This window comes from Pteropus vampyrus, unplaced genomic scaffold, assembly GCF_000151845.1.
Source record: "Pteropus vampyrus isolate Shadow unplaced genomic scaffold, Pvam_2.0 Scaffold493, whole genome shotgun sequence".
Lineage (NCBI taxonomy): Eukaryota > Metazoa > Chordata > Mammalia > Chiroptera > Pteropodidae > Pteropus > Pteropus vampyrus.
Window position 1 is genome coordinate 546529 of NW_011889274.1, and position 16617 is coordinate 563145.

Consider the following 16617-nt stretch of genomic DNA (forward strand, 5'->3'; position numbering starts at 1 on the left):
GAGAAATGAAAATTCTAAATTGGTAGGTACTAATAACACACTTTAAAAGACATAAAGCAAAATTGACAGAGATGCAAAGAGACAAGAGGTAGAGCTGCCAGACATATCTGAGAGCTGAGTGGGAGATTTTAACTTATCTTTCTCAGAAATTAAAAAATTAAGCAGATTAAACAAAATCAGAAAGGATATAGTGTATTTCAGTAACATAATTGATAATCTTGGTCCCACAATCTTAGGAAATTTTAAAACATACTTCTAGTCTACAGCCATGCCACACTGAACAAGCCTGATCCCATCTGATCTCGGAAGCTAAGCAGGGTCGGGTCTGGTTAGTACTTGGATGGGAGAACACCTAGGAAGACCAGGTGCTGCAGGCATAAAAAATAAAAAATAAGGGATTGTAAGCTGACAAGGTCTTTGCAATCTGTGAGGTCAACCAAAGGTTGCCTCGCCTAAAAAAAAAAAGTGTCTTTAAAAAAACCATACTTCTAAAAAAATTTATAAATTTAAAGAAGAAATTATAATAAAAACATATAATTGTTTATATTAAACAGTAATATAAAACAAATAATTTGTAAAGTGTGGCCAGAATAATAATTTGAGGAAAATATGCACTCATGAATGCAAATATTAAAACAAGAAAGGCCAAAAATTGAAGAAGTAAGCATTAAACTTAAGACATTAGAAGACTAGCCAAATAAACTCCTTCAAAGAAGAGTAAGACAATAATAAAGATAGCATATATTAATGAAACAGAAAACAAAGAAACCATAGAAAATATCAAAACACACAAGTCATATTTTTGAAAAGATTAATAAAATTGACAAACCTCTGGGGAAAGTGATCAAAAAGGAGAGAAGGCACAAATAGAAATTATTTGAAATCAAAATTATTTGAAAATTATTTGAAATATATTCTCCCCTCTACAGATGATGGGGAGATTGAAAGAAAATTTAAGAATATAATGAATAACATTTTGCCTATAATTTTTTTAGCCCAAATGGACATGTTTCTTGAAAATTAAAATTTCCCGGAGGTGTCTTATGAAAAGATAAAAAACCTAAATGATAATGACTCAAGAAAGAAATTAAATTAGTAGTTTAACATATTCCCTTAAGAAAATACCATGCCAGATGGCTTCACTGGCAAGTTCTATTGAACCTTTAAGTAGAAGATTACTAATTGTACTCAGACTATTCTAGGAACAGGAAAAGAAGAAATAGTCTCAATTCATTTTGTGAAGCTCATATATCTTATACCTCTAAGGGAAGCATCTTCTGGCTCTTAGGGGGCTGGTAATTGTTGCGGTTATGCTGCAGAAATAGTGCTTTACCAGAGGGCACTCTGCGGTTTGGCAACTGGAGTGTCAAAAGTCTTAGAGAGATGAAATTATTTGCTGCTGTAGGAGGAATATTAACAGAAGCTAGAAAACAGGGAGTCCCTTCTCCTCTCCTCCTGCCTTCCAGTCTCCCATCAGTACCTCCTATTGGCAGAATCTAACAAGAAGCTGGTGTCTGGGAAATATAGTAGGTAGGTTTCCAGCCTTGGTATCATAGAGCAGAGTACAAAGGGGTGGGTCAGGGGTGAGAGACAGAGGTAAATAACAGCACAATATTTAATGATGAATTGTTAAAAATATTCTGTTTAAAAGATAAGAATGTATGCTATCACCACTTCTATTCGATTTTGTACTAGATATCTTATCCCGTATAAGAGGCCAAGAAAAAGAAATAAAAATTATAAAAATTTGAAAGAATGTAGAAAAATTGTAATTATTTTCAAATGATATGATTGTTTAACCTCCAAGAGTTGATAGGCAAATTATTAGACTTAATAAGAGAGTTTCACAAAGTTGCCAGATGTAAAACAATTATACAAAAATCAAATGCATTTCTGTGCATCAACAATAAACAGTTAAAGAGCAAGATTTTAACATCTAACATTTATAATAGTTAACAAAATAAAAGGTACCTATGTATAAATTGCATAAAAGATATGGGGGAACTTTACAGAGAAAATCATAGAACTTTTTGAAAGACATTTAAAAAATGAAGAGTCATTTTTAAGGATAGAACGGTTCAATATCATTAAGTAATTTGTCTCCAAATTGATCAATAGATTCGATAAAATTCCAGTAAAAAACCTAAAAGGAGTTTTTTGTGAACCTTGAAAAACTTACTCTAAAATTTAAATTGAGAAGCAAAGAGCCCAAAATGACCAATACATTCCTGAAGAACAATGAGATGGAGAACTGACTTCTATAAAACATATTATGCAGTGTATGGTGTTTTAGACAATGTGTCATTGGTGCATAGGTAGATAAACAGGTCAATGCAATAGAACAGAGTCAGAAACAGACCTATCCAGGTATGGAAAGACATAATAGAAGTAGTATATTTCAAAACAGTGGTAAAAAATGGACTATGCAATAAAAAGTCCTGGGAAAATCAGCTGTTTTATGGGGAAAAAATGGATTACTAATCATACCACATACAAAATCAATTCTAGAAAGATTAAGGACTTAAACGTTAAAGGTGAAAACTTAAAGCTTTAAGAAGAAAATATTGGAGAATATCTTTCTGCCCTTGGGTTGCAAAGACTTTTGAAACAAGATACAGTGAGCATATACTGTAAAGGAATAGACTGATAAATTCAACTACATTAAAAATAACTCTGTTCATCAAAAATCACATAAATACTACGAAAAGAAAAGCCAAGACTTGAGAGAAGATGATTTCAATTCTATATAACTGATAAGCACGGGCCTGTGGATTTTTTTCCCCCTCTCATGGCAGCTGTAGTATTTCTTCTAAACTTCGTGGGTGTTGAGAATAGGACATTGTGGCTTCGATAGCACTAGAGGTACTCAGTTTCTTGAATTCAGCCATTGAGGCGGTGGCTACCCAACTCCCTAACTTTCTGATAGTGGCAGCTGTGGCCCCTTTGGTAGACCATTTCAATGCATTTTTCTGGGAGTTGTTTCTGGAGGCAACTGATAAAGTCCACAGGATCAGGTGGACTTTATCAGTTAAGTCAAGTCAGTTCGGGTGGCTGGGAAGAACAGGTCAAGTTGGAATTAGACGTATAAGATATTTATTGGGGGAAATGCTTGTGAGGAACCAAAGGGGAGGTAGCAGGAGTGGACAGGGACCATGATAAAGTTCTGACATCTAGAAGGAAGGAGAGTTGGGTAGGAAGAAACTTAGATTGCAGTGTAGCTCTGAGAAAGTCTTGGCCAGGCTGATGGAGATTCTCCAGGAAAAGACTGTTCATTAGAGAAACCTGGCAGTAGGCAGGAGGAGCATGGTTTAGAACTCCTGTTGTGCTCAGACCCTGGAGAATATGTGGCCTCTTGTGCATGCTGTGGCGGACCCAAACAGTGGCAGCTGGAGGCTGTCAGTTAACATTTCTTGGAGCAGGTTCTTTCTCAAAGAGAGATCTGAGCAGCACACCTGTGATTGCCTTGCTCATCCTGAAACCTTCTCTCTTCAATGACTTTTTTTTTTTTTTAAATAGAGCATCTAAATTTTGTTTCAAATCACTCTCTGCTTAAATTAGCTGGTATAGTTTTTGTTATCTGTAGTTTCACCCTGACCAATATAACCCCCAACCTCAACTGTGGCTGGCAGTGAATGACAGTATCTGGCATGTTGTAGATGATCAGTACATATTTCTTGTATGAAGGAATTAAAGTGGGGTAGCTAAAAGTCTTTTAAGAACAGGATATTTAATTGCCAATTGTTCGCATTGTTGCAAACAATTCTTTCAGCAAAGTCTAATAGTCCAGTGAGATTAGGTTGAGGGATGATTCTAGGAAAGAGAGGGGCGGACAACACAGGGAAATGCGGCTGCCCCATTCATCAACCTGGTGATGCTATGTTGAGGCAGCAGGAGAACCCATGGTCCAGGGGGTCTAGTCTGTGGCTGGTAGTGAATGACAGTACCCTGGTGCAGAGAAGCTGCTTCAGTTTTGATGCCATGCTGAAGCTGATCAAAGAAAAAATATATTGGAAGGAGGTCACCTTAGAACAGGTGGGTGGAAGGCAGGCAGAAGCTGATATCTGGGTTTATATGCAAACCCATGAATTCTCTATATATCTTTATTGCTCTTCCTCAGAGATTTAAAAAACCAATCATAGGAGCCATCTCCTTTTCTCCCTCTTGCTGCCAACCCAAGGGATATTCAGTTCTTTATTATAGCTGAGCAGCCCCCTTAAATGGGAAGATTAGGGCAATCATTGCAAGTCAGTCTACCCTCGGTGTGTTTATAAAATCTCAGCTATTTCCTGAGAACTAGGTTTATTAAACTTTGAACTCTACTCTCAAATTCCAAAGGACAGTGAATATAATAAAGACAAATATTTCTGAAAAAGGTAGATGTCAATGAAGTTTTGCTGAAAAATTCCTGGGGAAAGGTGAAAACGCACCTAAAATATCAAGACTTTTAAATTTCAAATTTAGTTAGCACTTCTCTAAAAACATTCACCTGTTTGCTGAGAAGAACTGCGGGAAACTTAGGTGGAAGTGGTAATTTGTCCAGATAATAAACACTTAAGAACAAGAGCAGTGATTGAAGTTTCTCCTCAACCCTATCTCAGGTTAATGGAACAGAGTGTTTTCTAGTCAGGTTTTCTTTACTGCTGCATCTGGAACCACCCAGGTTGATGAAAGATACCTCTCTCAGTCTTAGTTTTGTGAAGCAGTGTTTAATGTTACAGTAAAAGGGCTGTGGAATCTCACTTGAAAAGGAGGACAAATTTAAGCCACTGTCTTAATTCTCAACCTTCTTTTTTTCTTTTTCTCACAGTGACCAGGTACTCGCTGCAGGCCAATGCTTTGGTTCATTTTTGTGTCTAATTCCAACTAATTCCGACAATGTATGGAGGGAGTTCATCCTCCATACAAAAAACGATTTAAATATTTAGAAAGATGTCATTAACATACTTTAAGAAATGTATTATATATATAAAATTTAGACTTTTAATTATTTATTTCAATGTTAATAGTTCTTTAATATCGTAACATACCAAATGAGTATTAAAATGTCTAATTATCTTTTAAATGCTATAGAATTTTTTTAGTCTTACAGTTTGTTCAAATCAGGATCTAAATAAGGTGCATGCATTGCAATCGGTCGATATACATTTAAGCCTTTTTCCATAGATTCCCCTCTATCCCCCAATCTCTGTCTCTCTTCCTCTATCTCTGTGTCTCTCTGCAATTTGTTGACACAATGAAATAATTTCCTCTGTAGAATTTACATAGTCTGGATCTTGCTGATTACACCTTTGTGAGGTCTCTTAACATATTCCTCAGCTCTCTGTATTTCCTATAAATTGGTCGTTGGATCCAGGTTTGATCACACTCATGTTTGCCTTTTGGCGAGACTCCTTCATGGATGGTGCTATGTGCTTCCATCAGGAGGTGCGTCATTTCTAGCTGACTCTCTTTCTGTGATGTTAGCAGCCATTGGGGATCACTGACTAGATTCATTAATTCATGAGGCAGAACCTGGCTTATTATTTTGAAATAATTATAAACTCATAAGAAGTTGCAAAAATAGTGCAGCGAATCTCATATACCCTTCATCTAACTTCCCTCAGCTATATAAGAAACATATTTTTAAAAATTTTTATATTTTTATTTTTTTCATTTTATAGTTAACATACAATATCATATTAGTTTTAAGTAACTTATACAATCCAAGTTCAATATCAAACCCAGGAAACACACCAGTACAATAATAATGCACTTTTAAGTGTGCTTGGATAAGAACCTTTTTCCTTTAAAAATCCAGTGAAAGAATCAAAATAAAAACTTCATGATTTGGTTAATTATATGCGAGTTTCACAATTTTGTTCCACCTTAAAATAAAGATTTTTCTCTAAAAGTTAACTTCTGAACCTAGATTAAAACTATATCAAAGCTGGCGGCATTTGGGGCTGAAGATAGCATTGGCAATGTCTGATCCTGTTCCAGAAGATTTATTTGTAATTCAATGGTGTAAATTTGGATTCTGGGAGACTGGGAAAAAAGGCCAAAGGCCCCGCTTTCTTTTTGTTAGATGCAAAAGAAATAGTCTTTCACGGGTGAGGTCACCTTCCTTTTCCTTGAAATTCAGGGAATGCATTTATATAATGACTTCATGGAAAAATAGCACAGGAATGACCAAAGCATTTTTAGTGTAAATTTCAAATTTACAAAGTACTTTAGTTAAATAAAACTATACCGTAATAGGGCAGCCTTGCTTAAAAGTCGGTAGAGGGCATACCTAGCTTGGAATATTAATCCTTTCTTTTGTTGTGGAAGAAAACTCGGCAATTTTGACATGTTAGCAGTGCTGCCCTCAGTAGTTTAAACATCACTACTTGTTGAAACATTTCTGAAGACTCTAGTCTAATTTTGAAGTTTAAAATTATTCTTTAAATTTATAACCTTGGTAGAAATTTTAGAGAGTATTCGTGCTACCTATTCACGTTATAGATGAAGGACTGAAACTCAGAAGAGTAAAAGTAATTTGCTCGGGGTCCCCCCATTAGCCACTGGCTGGGCCAAGTGAGGTTTTGTCTCTGACAAGCCAGTAATGGGGCCAGATGAGGCAGCATGTATGGAGGTACAGAAACCTGAGAGAGTGTGTTACCTTAAAGGACCTGCAAGGTCCTTGAGTTCCATGGGGGCTGGAGCCATGTGTTACTGTTCACTGCTGTATCTCCATATGGTCCAGAGAAGGTGCGTGTGGCATTCATGAGTAGTTTAATGTGGGTAGGACAGGATTTGTATGTGGGAGTGATGGGAGACAAGATTGAAAAGGCTGGCAAGGACAGGTGATCATGCACTTTGCACACCATGTTAAAAGGTTTGAACTTCGTGTTTGCGAATGATAGCCCTGAATGATAGCTCATATTCTTTCATTGTTCAGTTCTCTCATGTATGCATAATCAAATGACCATTTTAAAAAATAACTGGGCAATAGTAGAAAGACGAACAGCTAGAGGCTGATGAGACTGGAGCAGAGATACCACATAGGGAGCTATTGCGGGAAGGAAGACAGGTATGATAAGGGTCTGAACTAAGATAGTGACATGGAGAATGAAGTTTACAGAGATTCATTTGAAAGATACTTAGTAGGTAGAACTGGTCAAACAGTGACTCATAGAGTGGATGGTTCAGACAGGAGTGAGGGCTGACCCCCATGTTTCTGGTGTGAGTCAAGTGGTTGATGATATTTTACTTGCTAGGGTAAGGAAGGTAGGCTAGCTGGGGAAAGATGAGGAGATTAACTCTGGAGATGATTGACGTAAGTCTGGAGCTCAGGAGAGAAGTGCCGGTTCCTCAGGATGAAACAGTGTAGTGGAAGTTCACAAATTTAACTAAATGCTTTAAAAAAGCATTTTATCTACACAGTATAGACCTCAGTGTGTTTCTGGCATTAACAAGAAACTCAGTTTGCTGTTTCTTTGCAGCAATGATTGAAATAAAAGTGCTCAGATGGTTTCAAAACCTAAAATATGACATCGATCTCTCCTTACGCTTTGTCCACACTTGTTTGGAGGAGAGGCTGCGCTGTGTGGAGAGGAGAGCACAAGGCACAAAGAGCACAAAGAACGACCAGGGGCCTCCTACTATACAAACCTAATAACCACTGAACAAAACTGCAGTGTGGGTCAGGAGGCGGTTGCTCAGATACTGATCTCCTTCCTTCTCATCCCCAGAACTTGCCCCAAAGCCACTTATCCAAGTATTTTTTCCAAGCTCATATAATATTTTTCCTGAGAGGAATTCTAGAAAATACAATTCCTTCTGTCTCATTACATTTCTACCTTTTTAAAGGTGATTACTCATTTGACTAAATTCATCTATTTTTACTTCTGTATCTCTTACCAAATTATAAGCCCTTTGTGGGGGAGGAAGTGCAACTTAATCATCTCTTTTGGAAACCAGCTCTCAGTTTTGTTCTTAGTTAAGCTCTTAATGGAATTGAAATAAAAAATATTTTATAGTTTCAAGTTTATAATCTTTTTATAAAACAAAGAAGTTTTCACAGAGTTATTATAGGAACTTTTATAAAAGAAATAAGTGCCCTACTCTGTCTCATTTGGTTCATTCAGAAATCTTTCTTACATTAAAAAGAGTGCTTAGAATATAGAAATATTTTCTATAAAAACCGTTTTTTGAACTTAGGTTATAGTCTATGTCAGTCATCTTTAGATCTGGTAACATCTTTGATTTTATACACATGGCTTTTAACGTGAAGAACGATTTCATTTCAGGCAGGTTGAATTTATACAAAAGTGCCTATGTCTCCCATAGGTGGTGGCAAGGGTGAGTATAAGAGCATGTATTTTGCAACAAACAATTCAAACAATAAATAATCTGGCCTCTGAGTTAGCCAGTTCGGAAAGTCTGGGGTGTATAGAGATTAATGCCTGACATTCTTAATGAAACTGTTATTAACAAGAGAGGTAGGACTTTAAAGGAGATTTCTGTTTTAAAGACATGGCAACAGGAAAACAAAACACCTCGTCTGAGTGATTTTGTTTTATTCCGAGGAGCCAGAAATTGATTGGATTATACAGAAAAACCTTTTGTATCCTTTGAATTAAAAAAAAAAAAAAAAAAGACTTTCTCCTAGCCCATTTTCTTTCATTGTTCAGTTCTCTCATGTATATATCTTTTAGTTTTCTAATGAAAAGTAAATTTTGAAAGAAGTAATCCCTAAATTAATGTTCTTAAAAATTCCAACAATGCTGAAGTATATAGAGTAAATAGAGAAAGTCCTTTTAAACATACCCTCCTACATACAAATGGCCAAGAAACATATGAAAAGATGTTCAGCATCGCTAGCTATTAGAGAAATGCAAATTAAAATCACAAGGAGATACCATCTGACACCTGTTAGAATAGCTATCATCCATTTTGAAATTTATGGACAAGTAATTTATGGACAAGAAATTACAGGACAAGTAATAACAAATGTTGGAAAAGATGTGGAGAAAAAGGAACCCTCATACACTGCTGGTGGGGCTGCAAATTGGTACAGCCACTATGGAAAACAGTATGGAGGTTCCTCAAAAAACTAAGAATTGATCTACCATATGATCCAGCAATCCCTCTACTGGGTATTCACCTCGAAGACTTGAAAACCCATATCTGAAAAGATATTTACACACCGATGTTCATAGCTGCATTACTCACAGTGGCCAGGACATGGAAGCAACGAAAGTGTCCTACAATAGACGATTGGCTAAAGAAGCTGTGGTACATATATACAATGGAATATTACTCAGACATAAGAAGAGATGAAATACTGCCATTTGTGACAACATGGATGGACCTCGAGATAATCATGCTAAGCGAAATAAGCTAGACAGAAAAAGTTGGAAACCACATGATATCACTTATATGTGAAATATAAACCTAAACACAACAAACAAACAGGACAAACAAAAAGAGACTCATGGACATGGACAATAGACTGGTGGTTACCAGAGGGTAGGAGGGAGGAGGAAGGGGAGAGGTAGAAGGAATAAAGAGGGTCAAATATGTGGCGACAGAAGGAGATCTAACTATGAGAGGTGAACACACAATATAAATATATATGCCTTACTGTTAAAATGTACAGTTGAAACTTATTGGATTTTAACTAATGTCACCATAAAAAAAAAAATGACTTCTGTGGGGAAAAAATAAACACACCTTCCTTCCAAACCACCTCTTTCTTATCAGTGACTGCTGTAAAAAAGTTTGATATATATTTTCAGACCCTTTTCTGTGTATTTACATACATATATATGCACCCAAACTCGTATTTCTTATTTTTTAATGTAAGTGAGGCTATTATATGTATTGTTTTGAAATTTGCTATTCTTTTAGAATGCTAGATCTTTTAGAATTTTTCATGTCACTACATATGAATTTACCTTATTCTATTTGTCCTTTGACCGATATTACATTATATATATGGTAGACACCACAGTTATGTATGCTTTGCTAGCAGCCCCTGATTTTTTCCAGGTAGAGGGCCAGCTATTCCTTGATCTCAGGGAAGGTAGGCCCTTACTCCAGCTAGTCATGTTTCTCTTTACAGGAATTTTCTTCCTATCCTCTCTTATAACTGGACTGACCACATGACACAGCTCTGATCTATGAAATATAAGAGAAAATTTGCAGAGAGGCCTCTGGGAAATATCTTTATTCCTTGATAAAAAAGCAGGAGTCACAGGGAGGTTTTTCTTTGCCCTGGAAGCTCTCCTTACATCCTCAACTTCCTGCCTTTGAAGACAATTATTGATTTTTGGAGCTTGAAACCATCTTGAGACCATAATGTCACAAGCACATGATGGAAAGTCAACATGCAAAGTGTATTAGTCAATTCTGTTGTCTAACAAACAATTCTGCTGTCAAAATCTCAGTAGATTACAGCAATAAACATTTTCTTGCTCACAGGTGTGAGAATTATCTCTTGGCTGTGCTAGGCTCACCTGAGATTGACTGGGCTTGGCTCCAAGCTGTGAGTTAAGTTCAGGTCTATTCTACGTATTTCCTCATTCTTCTGTATCAGTGGCTCCTTAAGGCGGTTCTTTTTATGGATCACAGTTGTGTAAGAAAGTGAATAGAAATATGAGATACCTCTTAAGACCTTGGCTTAGAACTAGCACACACAGTTATTTCCACCTATATTCAATTGACTAATGCATGTTGCAAGGCCAAGTCCAATATCAACCCATTCTAGCACACTGCAAGGTTACACTGCAGAGAGGAGAGTGAAGAGCTGAGAACAATAATCTAATCAACACACGAGAATGGAGGAGCAGCATGAAAAGACCCTGGGTCCTTGATGACAATGTGAAGCAGTTGAAACAACACTGGCACTAGTTTTATCCAGATTTTTGTTATGTGATAAAAATGAGCCCTTCTTTATTTAAGGCGCAATTTCTACTTGCAGTTGAAAACATTTCAAAGTGATAAAATACACTTGTGTTCTAATTTAAGTTGGGCATTTAAGTTGTTTTTAATTTTCCATTATTACAAATAATACTACAATGAACATTTTATATACATCTTCACCAAATGTATGTGTATTTCTATCAGATAGATTCCTAGATATGGAATTGCTGGATGGAAGAGTATTTACATTTTAAATTTTGATAGATAATATCAAATTGCCCTCTACAAGACTTTGTCAGTTCATTCTTCATACCCTTACTAATCCTAATAGTATTACATTTTTAAAAATAGTTCCATTCTGATGAGTGAAATGTAGTTCTGGTTCATTTGCATTATTATGACTAGTGAAGTTGAATGGCCTTTTATATATTTATTGGCCATTCGTATTTCTTACTGTGTGATCTACATGTTCATATCCTTTGTTCATTTTTCTACTGTATTGTTTTCCCTTTCTTAGTAATTGGTAGGGGATAATTTTATTTTATGATTTTAATCCTTTGTTTTAAAAACATGATAAATATTTTCTGTCATTTGTGTGTCTTTAAAATGTTTTAAATCAAATGTTGCAGAAACAAAAGAGTATATGTGAAATATGTTTAAATGCCAAAGAATGATAATACAATAAATTCCCAGGAATTCATGACCCAGTTAAAGAACTTGTACTTTCTCATTACCTTTGAAGTCCTCTGTGTGTTCCTCTAGTTCCAACCCCTTCTTTCCACATACAGAGTAATCACAACCCTGAATTTTGAGTTTATTATTCCCTTGTTTTTCTTTATAGTTTTAGTATGTACTCCTGTGTCCATAAACAATAAATTATTTTATTTACATATTTTTGACCTTTATAGAAATGGAATCATAAGTATTCTTTGGTGAATTCTTTCATTCAACATGTTTCTAAGATTCATCCACTTTGCTACATGTAGCTGTAATTCACAGCAGCGAAGAATTCCATTATATGAAATAGCATAATTGATTTACTTATTCCTCTCTTGATAGCCATTGAGTTGGTTCTGCAGCCCCCTGGACCTTGAAACAGTGGTGCTCTGAACATTCTCGTACATGTTACTTGGTTCCCTAGGGCAAGAGTTTCTCCAGTTTATCTATGAGTTAGAGTTGATGTACATCTTCAGCCTTAGTAGATTATGCCAGTGATTTTTGCCAATTTACTTTCCTACTAGCAGATATAACTCTTTCTGTTTTTCCATGTCCTTGCCAACACTTGATGATGTGATTTTTAAATTTTTGCAAATCTGGCAAGATTGAAGTCATATCTTCTTATGGTCTTATTTTGTGTTTTCCTAATTACTAAGGAGATTGGAATCTTTTTCTCTGTTTATTAAACATTTGTATTTTCCTCTTCCATGAAATCTCTGTTCATATCTTGGCCCTCTTTTCTATTGGATTGTTTGTCTTTTTCTTATTCATTTGTAATAGTTCTTTATATAGGCTGGAATGAGCATCTTGTCACTTTGTTAGTTTCCTACTCTTTGCCTTGCTTTTTCAGTCTCTTCGTAGTGTTTTTTGGTGAACAAATTTCTTAATTTTAATGTAGTCAAATTTGTCCTTTATGGTTAGATGTACATGTATATGTGTATATGTGTGTGTGAGAACACAGATGCATGTGCACACTTTGCTTAAGAAATCCTTCTCTACCCTAAAGTCATAAAGATAATCTTCCAGATTGTCACCTAAACTTTTTATGGTTTTGCCTTTTACATTTAAATTTTTAATCCATATAGAAGTGAGTTTGGTGTGTGGTGAGATTCCTCACCCCCTCTTTAATATGGATAATTAATTGTTCTAGCGTAATCCTTCGGAAGTTCAACTTTCTCCCACTGCTCTGTAATGACAGCTTTTATAAACACATGAGGCTGTCTTTGGGTTTTCTATTCTGTTCTAGTGATATATTTGTCTACTCCAATCCAAATGCCACTATATATTAATCAATATAGCTTTAAATGTATCTGATAAAACAACTTCTTCCACCTAGTTTTTTTCTTCAGGCATATTTTATCATTTATTGTCTGCTTTCTCTTCCATATGTATTTTAGAATCGGCTTGTCAAGACTCATAAGACTTTCTGTGGAGTTTTTGATTGGAAATGACTTGAATCTATAAATTAAGTTGGGGGAGAATGGGCATCTTTATGATAATGATTTTTTTTATACATTAATATGTCTTAATTTATTTAGGTATTTTAAATGTCTAGTAATAAAGTTTATAATTTTTTTCTCATGAACATCTTTTGGTATATTTATTTCTAGTTTCTTCTCATTTTTTTTAATGCCATAAGTGATATCTTTTAAAACATACTTTTTTTAACTTTTTGCTGAAGGGCAATTGATTTTGTTATATTCAGGTCCCATGTTAAGCTCTATTATTAATTCAAAAAATCTATCAGTATTTTTTTGGAGAGGTTTTTATATAGATATGTTATGTGCAAGTAAAGTTTGTTTCCTCCTTTCCAATACTTTTCATTTTATTTTTTTCTTGCCTTACTTCACTGGCCTAGATCTCCCACTGTATCTTACTTTATCCTCTCTGCTTTTTAACTTCTCTTTTGTGTTTTCAATCTCTTTCCTCTCTTTTCTACATTCTCGCTAATTTCTTCAGCATTACAGTTCATTTCATGAGTTCTCTTTTCAGTAGGTCTAATCGTGTAGTAAATTAGTTCATTGAGTTTTAAAATTCAATTATTATAATTTTCATTTCTAAGGGTTCTATTAAAAATTTTTTCAGTCTTTTTCTTCTTAGTCATATGTCCAATCCCCTTTTTATTTCTTAAATATAGTTAACATAATTTACTCTAGTACCTGAAGTTTATATTGTCTATTGTTTCTACTTGCTCTTATTCATGATGCCTTAAAGTTTTCTATGGTTTGGGATTTTTGATGCCGAGTTAATATTTTTTAGCATTTTATTCATTGGAGTTTTTGAGGTCTATGTGGGAGGTGGATTCCTTCAGAGACGATTTGCATTCGTTTCTGCTAGATGTCTGGGGCACTATTAATGAGGGACCATTTTATCTTAAAGTATCTGTTTAAGGTTTTCCAGTCCACCAAGTTATTATGTATTTGGGCTACAAACTTTTGAGAGAATCGATTTATGTTAAGAATTCTCAAGGGAGATTCCCTTCTTCATTCTAGCAACAGCATTTAGGACAGGCAATTTTATTGCTGCCTCCTGGGCCTGGGGCTGGCCAACTTCTAGTGCACCTTGACATTGTGAGTATAGCTTGTTGTGGTTCCAGCTTTATGGAAGGAGGGTATCTCCCATTAGACACACCACTTTAGATTGTCTCTTACTTCCTCTAAGGACAGAAAATAAGTTCAAGGAGTCTGGTATTTGGCAAATGCTCTCAAAGAAAATGTCAGCTTTGGGACTCTGCTTCCTTGTGTTTCTTCTTTCTCTTGAATGTTGGGCTTTGAGGATTCTTTATTTTCGTAGTGAGCTCATAAGTGCACTAAAAAAAGATGTTTTCAGTATTCCACCCAGAATTTTTAATTGCTGTGGGAAGAAAATTCTTGGCAGAGGCAGGCTATGTTGTTCACCCTTATTTTGGTCAGCCTTAGGAGACAAGGATTTCTTCTTCTGGCATTGATTTATTTTCCTTGACAACTTGACAAATTCCAGCAAAACATCTACATCCTCTCTGTGAAGGTATATATGATCTCATCTGAATTATAAACTTTTTTGGATGACTTTTAAATGTTCTTTTAAAAATTTTATTTTATAGTATGCTTCAGTAGAACTGACCTTACCTGGGGCTATTGCAGAATGTGTAAATGGCTTCTCTTTGGGCTATTTTTAATTCCTAAATATACTATTCTAAATGAAAATTTCCCAGTGAAGCTTATTTATGAACAGAAATCAGTGTTGAGAAATGATGGCTTATGAAACAAATTTTGGGGAAATTTCACACATATTTCTACCACAGGAAACAGCACCCTCGATTATAAGATTACCCCTTTCTACTTGTCATCTTTCTTAACATGGACACACTAGACTAGGTAGAAAAAGGTAATCTTTCCTTATTTCAATTCTTGACATAGCCATTCTGGAGCCCGTCTGCCTTCCGGGTTGGACTAGGCAAGGGCTGAGAAGAAGAGAGTTAGTCTTGAAAAATCTTAGGAATAATAGGATCATGTGAGAGGACTGAGCTCAGCTCTCAGGTCTAGTGATGAGGAATGATAATGACACGTGGTTACTAGATTCGAATTTGGCAAGTGGAGATATAGGAGTTCAGATCTCAGTAGACATTTCAGAAAACTTAACTTTTTTCAGATTTAAAAGCTAAAACAACATAAATTTTACAAATATACATGAATTGGGGAAGTTTTCTGTTTCCAGAACTGATTAAGAATATTACAAATGGTGGATTAGATACAAAGTAGTTAGTTTAATTGTGTCATTATTCTTAATTTTTTGAGGAACTTCTACATTGTTTTCCATAGTGGCTGTACCAGTTTGTATTCTCACCAGCAGTATATGAGGGTTCCTTTTTCTCCATAATCTACCCAACACTTTTTATTACTTGTTTTTTTTGATAAAGCCATTCTAACTTATGAGAGATAGTGTCTGATTGTGGTTTTCATTTGTATTTCCCTAATAGCTACTAAGGTTGAGCATCTTTTCAGATGTCTGTTGGCCATCTGTATGCTTTTTTGGGAGAAATGTCTTCCCATTTTTAATTGGATTGTTGGTTTTTTGTTGTTGAGTTGTATGAATTCTTGATATTTTTTTGGATATTAACCTTTCATCAGAAGTGTTGTTTGCAATTATCTTCTCCCATTTGATTGGTTCCCATTTTGTTTTGTTGATAGTTTCTTTTGCTGTGCAGAAGCTTTTTATTTGATGTAGTCTTGTTAATTTCTTTTTGCTTTTACTTCCCTACCTTAGAGGTCCAATTCTTAAAATCCTCTCTAAGACCAGGTCCATAAGTTTGGTATCTATGTTTTCTTCTATGTATTTTATTGTTTCAGGTCATATATTTAGGTTATTGATCCATTTCGAGTTAAGTTTTATGTATGGTGACAAAATTAACCAGCAGTCTGGTTTTATTCTTTTGCATGTGGCTTTCTAGTTTTCCTAACATCATTTATTGAAGAGGCATTCTTTTCTCTATTGTATGTTTTTGGCTAACTTTGTCAATACTTATTTGCTGATATATATGTGAGTTTATTTCTGGGCTCTCGATTCTGTTCCCTCGGTCTGCGTATTTGTTTTTCTGCCAATGCCATGCTGTTTTTTAAAACAATTTAAAAAATTTTTGAAATTTTAATTAGTTTCAAGTATACCATACATTGATTAGACATTTATATACTTAGTAAAATGATCCCCTCAATTGCTCCCTCCCTCCCCTGACCCTCCACTTAACCAATGTATTAATAATGCTAATTGCATTCCCTATGCCATGCTGTTTTGATTATTGTCACTTTGTAGTATAATTTGAAGTCAGTGGTGTGATACCTTCTGGCTTTTTTTTTTCCCCCTCAAAATTGCTTAGCTATTTGGTATCTTTCATGGTTCTATACAAATATGATTTTTTTGTTTTATTAAAAAAAATGCCATTGGGATTTGGATGGGAATTGCATTAAATCTATATATTGCTTTGGGTAATATGGCCATTTTAATTATGTTAATTCTTCCAGTTCGTGAACACAGGAT

At 35.2% G+C, this 16617-nt stretch overlaps 1 pseudogene; it reads left to right on the top strand.

Moving 5' to 3' along the window:
- Positions 1-258: 258 nt before the first annotated feature.
- Positions 259-377, top strand: LOC111732807 (annotated as a pseudogene).
- The last annotated feature ends 16240 nt before the right edge of the window (positions 378-16617 follow it).